This window comes from Natrix helvetica (assembly GCF_964273705.1).
Source record: "Natrix helvetica genome assembly, chromosome: 10".
NCBI classification, from domain to species: domain Eukaryota; kingdom Metazoa; phylum Chordata; class Lepidosauria; order Squamata; family Natricidae; genus Natrix; species Natrix helvetica.
In genome coordinates, this window is record NC_138561.1 from 4,984,146 (window position 1) to 4,992,051 (window position 7,906).

Genomic DNA, 7,906 nt, shown 5'->3' on the forward strand with positions numbered 1-7,906 from the left:
CATTAAACCAGTGGTCTTCAAACTTGGCAACTTTAAGACTTGTGGATTCTGGCTGGAGAATTCTGGGAGTTGAAGTCCACAAGTCTTAAAAGTTGGCAAGTTTGGGGACCCCTGCATTAAACTGTTCTATGACAGCTTTTGCCTTTAAACTGAGATTTGGCGCCTGGGAAACTGAGATCGAGAAGAATCTTGGATTTAACAGATTAACAGAGTTGGAAGGGACCTTATAGGTCATCTAGTCCAACCCCAGGCAGGAGATCCTACACTATTTCTGACAGATGGCAGTCCAGTCTCTTCTTGAAAGCCTCCAGAGATGAAGCTCCCACAACTTCCGAAGGAAACTTCTGTTTCATAGATTGATTGTTCTCCCTGTCAGAAAATTCCTTTTTATTTCTGATCTTGATCAGTTTCCATCCAATATTCCTTGTCTGGTGCTTTGGAGACTAGCTTAGTCCCCTCCTCTCTGTGGCAGCTCCTCAAATATTGGAAGACTGCTATCTTGTATCCCCTGGTCCTTCTCTTCACTAGACCAGCCATGCCCAGTTCCTGCAACCATTCATCATATGTTTTAGCCTCCAGTCCCCTCATCATCCTGGTTGCTCTTCTCTGCACTCTTTCTAGACTCTCAACATCTTTTTTATAGTGTGACCAAAACTGGATGCAGTACTCTAGGTGTGGCCTTACTAAGGCTTTATAGAGTGGTATTCTACCTCCCTTGATCTTGGAAGTTGTCTTGCATTATTCAAGTATCTTTATCTATCCTATAGCTTCCACCCTAACAATAGTATTTTCTGAAATTCTTATTTTACTAATTTAGAATTTACATGATGGAGACCGAAGTAGGAATAGCCAACACTCCAGAAGAGAGGCTTAAGATGTAGAAAGATATTGACAGACTTCAACATTGGGCGCTATCTAACAAAATGAAATTCAATGGTGAAAAAAGTCAGGTTCTACATTTAGGCAAGAAAAACCAAATGCACAGGTACAGTAGATGGTGATACCTAGCTCAATAGTAGTAACTATGAGATGGATCTTGGGAGTCCTAGTGGACAGTCGCTAAAATATGAACCAGCAGTGTACTGCAAGTACCCCCAAAAAAGCCAATACCTTGTGCTAGGTTGTATTAATAGGATGGAATCAAGATCATGTGAAGTGTGAATACCACATTATAATGCCTTGGTAAGGCCACACTTGGAATATGGCATCCAGTTTGGGTCACCACAATATTAAAAAAAACATGTTGAGGCTCTAGAAAGAGTGCAGAGAAGAGCAACAAAGATGATTTGGACAACTGGAGGCTAAAACATATAAAGAACAGTTGCTGGAATTCAGTATGTTTAGTTTAATGAAAAAGACATGATAGCAATGTTCCAATAACTCAGGAGATGCCACCTGAAGGCAGGACAAGAAGCAATGGAGAGATGCGACCTAGAACCTAAGGAGAAATTTTGATTAATCGGTAGAACAACTGAATGCTCCAACACTGTAAGTTTTTAACAAGGGATTGGGCAACCATTTGTCTGAAATGTTTTAGAGTTTAGTTGGAAGAAACATCTGTCTGGTTCAGTTCCAAGCGCCCTCTCCTAGAAGAATGAAATATTTTGAGAAATATTAAAAAGGTTAGAATATTATATTTCGCTAAAGGGAAAAATGGAGAAAGATGCCCGTGGAAAGCAGCCCCCAGTTTTCTTAACAGCCCTCAGCAGATGTCAGCACTTTAGAGATAAAGAGATAGCGAGCTCTATTCAAATACCCTCACCCAAGATCCAATAAAGGTAGGATATTAGCCCCCAGCCACAGTAGGAATTGCCCAAAGCCCCTTCATTGCAACATCTCCATTGCACCACCTCCAGTAGTCCAAACTTCAACTAGCTCAGACAAACTGATCCTACGTGGCCCCATGGGAGTCTGACAACAGACAATAGAATAAATGTTCTTGCACAGGAACAGGAAGTTCAAGCACAACATCTAAGAGAAAGTATAAGCTCCCCATTCTCAACTGTCAGCTGCCCAGGACCACCTCAAAGCCATGTGATCCTATTCATCAATATTTTTTATTTAGCGTGTTAGCCAGGGATCACCAAACCGGCTGGCTGCTTCTGTGAAAGGAGTTTTTTCTGGCGCTGTTATCTTTTCCCGCGGGATGCCTGAATGCCAGTAGGCAATCAGGGGAGTCTCCTTTCCTGTCCCGAGGCGGTTTATTCGCTTACGGGAATCAAACCACCAAGCTGCCGACTTCAGCGGAGCGCAAGCTCAGCCTCTTACCAGGTGAGCCACTGTGGCCCCCTGTTCATCAATAAACGGACCCTCTTCCCAATCAGCCTCCCTTTTGTCTCCAGTGCCTTTCTCTTCGCTTGGAACTGGACCAGATGGATATTTCTTCCCACAGTTCCTTGCCTGAGCAGGGCTTGGACTATAAGAAAGGCCTGGAAATTCCATGAAAAATGGCTCCGAAAAAGGCCTGGTTTTTTGGCTGCTTTTGGTCCATTTTCCAGGCCATTCTCCGGCTGTTTTCTGGGTCACAAATGGCTTGTAAAAAGGCCTGAAAATTCCCTGAAAAACAGCCCGGAAAACGGCCTGTTTTTTGGCTGTTTTCAGGCCATTTTCTGGCCATTTTCTGGGTCAAATATTGCTCCAAAAAAGGCCTGAAAATTCCCTGAAAAACAGCCCGGAAAGGCCTGTTTTTTGGCTGTTTTCGGGCCATTTTCCAGGTGTTTTCTGGGTCAAAAACGGCTTGTAAAAAGGCCTGAAAATTCCCTGAAAAACAGCCCAGAAAATGGCCTGTTTTTTGGCTATTTTCCAGCTGTTTTCCTGGTCAAAAATGGCTTGTAAAAAGGCCTGAAAATTCCCTGAAAAACAGCCCGGAAAACAGCCTGTTTTTTGGCTGTTTTCGGGCCATTTTCCAGGCCATTTTCTGGCTGTTTTCTGGGTAAAAAATTGCTTCAAAAAGGCCTGAAAATTCCCTGAAAAACAGCCCGGAAAATGGACTGTTTTTTGGCTGTTTGGGGGCTATTTTCCTGGTCAAAAATGGCTTGTAAAAAGGCCTGAAAATTCCCTGAAAATCAGCCCGGAAAACGGCCTGTTTTTTGGCTGTTTTCAGGCCATTTTCTGGCCGTTTTCTGGGTCAAATATTGCTCCAAAAAAGGCCTGAAAATTCTCTGAAAAACAGCCCGGAAAACAGCCTGTTTTTTGGCTGTTTTCGGGCCATTTTCCAGGCGTTTTCTGGGTCAAAAACGGCTTGTAAAAAGGCCTGAAAATTCCCTGAAAAACAGCCCAGAAAATGGCCTGTTTTTTGGCTATTTTCCAGCTGTTTTCTTGGTCAAAAACCGCTTGTAAAAAGGCCTGAAAATTCCCTGAAAAACAGCCCGGAAAACGGCCTGTTTTTTGGCTGTTTTCAGGCCATTTTCTGGCCGTTTTCTGGGTCAAATATTGCTCCAAAAAAGGCCTGAAAATTCTCTGAAAAACAGCCCGGAAAACGGCCTGTTTTTTGGCTGTTTTTGGGCCATTTTCCAGGCGTTTTCTGGGTCAAAAATGGCTTGTAAAAAGGCCTGAAAATTCCCTGAAAAACAGCCCGGAAAACAGCCTGTTTTTTTGGCTGTTTTCGGGCCATTTTCCAGGCCATTTTCTGGCTGTTTTCTGGGTTAAAAAGTGCTTCAAAAAGGCCTGAAAATTCCCTGAAAAACAGCCTGGGAAATGGCTTACTTTTTGGCTGTTTTGGGGCTGTTTTCCAGACTGTTTTTTAGGGAATTTTCAGGCCATTTTTTGAGCTGCTTTTGGCCCAAAAACCAGCTGGAAAACGGCCTGAAACACAGCCTGAGAAAAGCCCCCCAAAGCGGCCAAAAATCAGGCATGCGCACCCCAGCCAGTTGGCCTTTGGGTTTCTGGTGCTCCGGCATGCACCCATGCGCACGCATTGTGGTTTGGGCACTCAGTGTCGAAAAAGTTTGTCATCACTGCCCTGCACCATTCCAAACAAGTGGCTGTCCAGTCTCTTCTCAAAAACCTCCAGTGATGAAGCAGCCACAACTTCTGAAGGCAACTTCTGCTCCACTGGTTAATTGTTCTCACCGTTAGGAAATTTCTCCTTCTGGGTTGGCTCACTCCTAGAGACGTTTCCATCCATTGCTTCTTGACCTGCCTTCTGGTGCTTTGGAGAATAGGTTGACCTCCTCTTCTTCGTGGCAGCCCTTGAGATATTGGAACACTGCTATCCTATCTCCCCTAGTCCTTCTCTTCACTAGATTAGTGAACATATCTAATACCTGCAACCGTTCATCATATAGTCTCCAAGCCCCAAATCATCTTGGTGGGTCTTTTCTGCCCTCTTTGCAAAGCCTCAACATCTTTTTTTTTTTAATAATGCGGTGATCAAAACTGGATGCAGCATTAGAGAAGATGAGAAGAACCTTCCAAGTTCAGGATTTGGATTTGGATTTATTAGATTTATATGCCGCCCTTCTCCCAAGGACTCAGGGCGGCGTACAGCATTAAAAAACACATAGTACAAAAAGTTAAAAGGAAATTAGAAACAGTCCAAAAACAAACCCAATTTATATAACACTCACATTTTAAAAATTAAATAAAATTAACAGGCCAGGCCTGTTAATTTGAGTTGGGTGGTCATAGAAATTTGAATGAATGAATGAATTGGAAGAAATGTCCTTCTGGGTTCAGCTCCAAGTGGGGGGAAAAGACACCAGAAACATGGAGGCTGCTTGGAAAGATGGCTTAATGGTGGACAGGAGCTTGAGCTACTGAAAAGAAAAGGGGGATCACAGGCTTCCAGATGTTGGGTGAAGAAGAAAAAGAAAGAGGGAGATGCTGAAAGTCCCTGGTTTTATGTCCTCTCTGGGCTTTGAACCTGAGCTTGTATTCTGATTGGTTGTCAGACTCCCATGACGTTATGCAAGGGCCAACTCTCTAGGCTGTGTTTTGAGTCCAGGTTTGGTTGAGCCTTGCTTCTTCCCAGGTAGCTAATACTATCACGCCTTAATCCCATCACCCTGGAGCTGAAGGGGGATATCTTTGTTATGTAGAATAGACAGACTCCGTCCTTTTAATGGCCCGTTGACAAAAGTGGGGGCTATTAAGAGCGAGTCTGTTTCCTGCCTAAAAAACATGTTCCTCCATTTCTGATCCAGGGAAATATAATATTCTGCCTTTTCAATATTTCCGCAGGATATTTCATTTTCCTAGGAGAGGGGTGGGTTTTAACTTCCTACAAATGAATGAATGAATGAGACACAGCTCACTGACACACGCGGAGGCACACAAAGAGACACTCAAATAACCATCACAGTGAAGGTTACTAAGGAAAAAAAGGGATTCCTTTTCACAGTGATTCCACCCTCTGCTCCATCCCTTCATCTACCCACATAAATTAATCATTTTACCAAGGAGCCACTTCAAACATTTTCTATTGCCCAACTAATGCTGTTGGCGTTTTTTTCCCCTTAATCTACTGCAGATCACAAGCACTAAAGAGTGAATTCATCTTATTCCTCTCACAAAAACTCTTTTATTGTACAAAACCAAAGGGCCCCTTCCTGATTTCCAACCTTCATGCTAATGCTGTCCATTGTTTCCCCAGTCCCCACCCTGTTTTAATCTGGAGCCTCCAGATCACTTTACATGCACAAGGACTTTCTGTCTACTTTAATCTATAAATGTCTTATCTCAGCCTTTTCTTTCCATGTTCCTATCTGTCTGTTTGCAGAGAGAGGTTTTCCTACTTTATCTACAGTATTTGTTAAGTTCCTTATGCCCAGGTGTTAGACGCAAGCTCATTTGCATTTGAAAGTCTTTCTCTGAAGTCTGGCAAATGGAGATTTCCTCTCCTCCCCAGTCCTGAGAGGCCTCTCTTCCTTAAAAAAAAAGTGTTTTTATTTTCAAACATACACATACAATACATAGACTACGTTTACACAGTACATTGGAACTTCATGTTCCTTCTTACAGCAGTTTCAAATTGATTCAATTCTCTTCATGCTATTTCCCCTTCTAATACGTTTCACTTAAGCTTCACCGTTTTTTAACCCTCTCATTTTGTTATCTTTTACTTATCTATCTAATACAGGGGTGTCCAAACTTGGGAACTTTAAGACTTGTGTACTTCAACTCCCAGAATTCCCCAGTCCACAAGTCTTAAAGTTCCCAAGTTTGGACACCCCTAATCTAATATATTGGCTAATAACCTCTGATAAGTTTAATTTCTCTTGAGTAAATATATATGGGCTAGTCCTCCTAAACTTCTACTTTTTGACTTTATTAGATTCTTTCCTTAACCTTTGTTTCTCTCCTCCAATCACCTATACCATTTTCCCCATATCCGGTAATATCTTCCTTTCCATGAATTTCTTTTTGTTAATTTGTCCATTTCGGTACAACCCAGAACCTGTCTTATTTTCTCGTCTTCGTTTGGTATCAGTTTGTTTTTCCATTTCTGAGCTAAAGCAATCCTCACTGCCATAATTATGTGTAGAATTAAATACAAAATCCCTTTTTAATATTCGGTCGTCATTATTCCTAATAAGAACAACTCTGGTTTCCAATCAATTTGTACTCCTGTTATCAACTCCAACCAATGTTTAATCTTTTTCCAATACTTTTTGGCTGTCTCACACCATATCACCATAAATGATAGTATGTTCCGTGTGCTTTTTCGCATTTCCAACATTTTGATGGCCTCTCTTCCTGATATGTGGGGCTCTGTCCCTGGAATACTGCACACAGTGGGGCGGTTTTGGGACTTTTGCAGATTTTGGGTCAGATTCCTTTTGCCTGCCTCTCAGCTCCAAATCTTGCAGTTTTTCTCCCCATTGTCTGGAGTACTTTTTTTTCAAACTTGACTAGTTTGTGGGTGGACTTTTAACTTTCACAGCATGCTGTGAGATGGGTAGACTTCAACTTCCCAGAATTCGCCAGCCCACATGCTTTGAGATTGCTGGACTTCAACTGCCAGAATTCTCCAGCCATCATGCTGTGAGAGGGATGGACTTCAACTCCCAGAATTCCCCAGCCAGCTTGTTTTGAGATGGGTGGGAATTCCCAGAATTCTCCAGCCATCATGCTATGAGAGGGATGGACTTCAACTCCCAGAATTCCCTAGCCAGGCATAAAGCTGAGGAATTCTGGGAGTTGAACTCCACGCATCTTCAATTTGCCAAGGTTGTGAAAGATGGCTGTAGATCTTTGTCTGCATTGGCATGTACGAATCTGGAACAGTAACGTTTAACAAGATATTTTGAGACTTTGGCATTCAATTAATGATTGAACGAACCTGTTACGCGAGTCTGAAATAATTGCATCATTCGAAGCTGAAGCAACAGCCAGGCAAAGTTTTATTTATTTATTTTAAATTGCTTTTATAATAACAACCCAAAAAGAAAAAAAAGAAACCAAATCTAAGGATCATTATAATGCTAATATGTACATTTTGAAAGAAGCAAAAAAGGTACACATAAAAAGCGATTTAAAAAGTGGAAACAAATACAGCAGATAAAAAAGAAAATAACGAAGTGCAATATATCATTATAGCAATTAAGTTACATAAGAGCCAGACAACTCATTGTTCCATTTAGTTTTTACGCCCACTTTCTATGCAAGAAACCAATTGAACCATTTCAATTTCAGTCTTGTAGATCTTCCAATTGTCAAATGAGTCAGAAATCAAAACAGTAAGAAATAAGAAATATTTAATGTTTAGAAAAGAGGAAGAAATTAAAACCATCTTAGGGTTTATTTGTTTTTGTTGCTTTTAACTCACTTGATAAGTACAGGTAGTCCTCAACTTACAAGAGTTTATTTAGTGACTGTTCAGAGTTACAACGGCACTGAAAAAAACGACATGACTATTTTTCACACTTATGACCATTTCAGCATCCCTATGACAACATGATCAAAA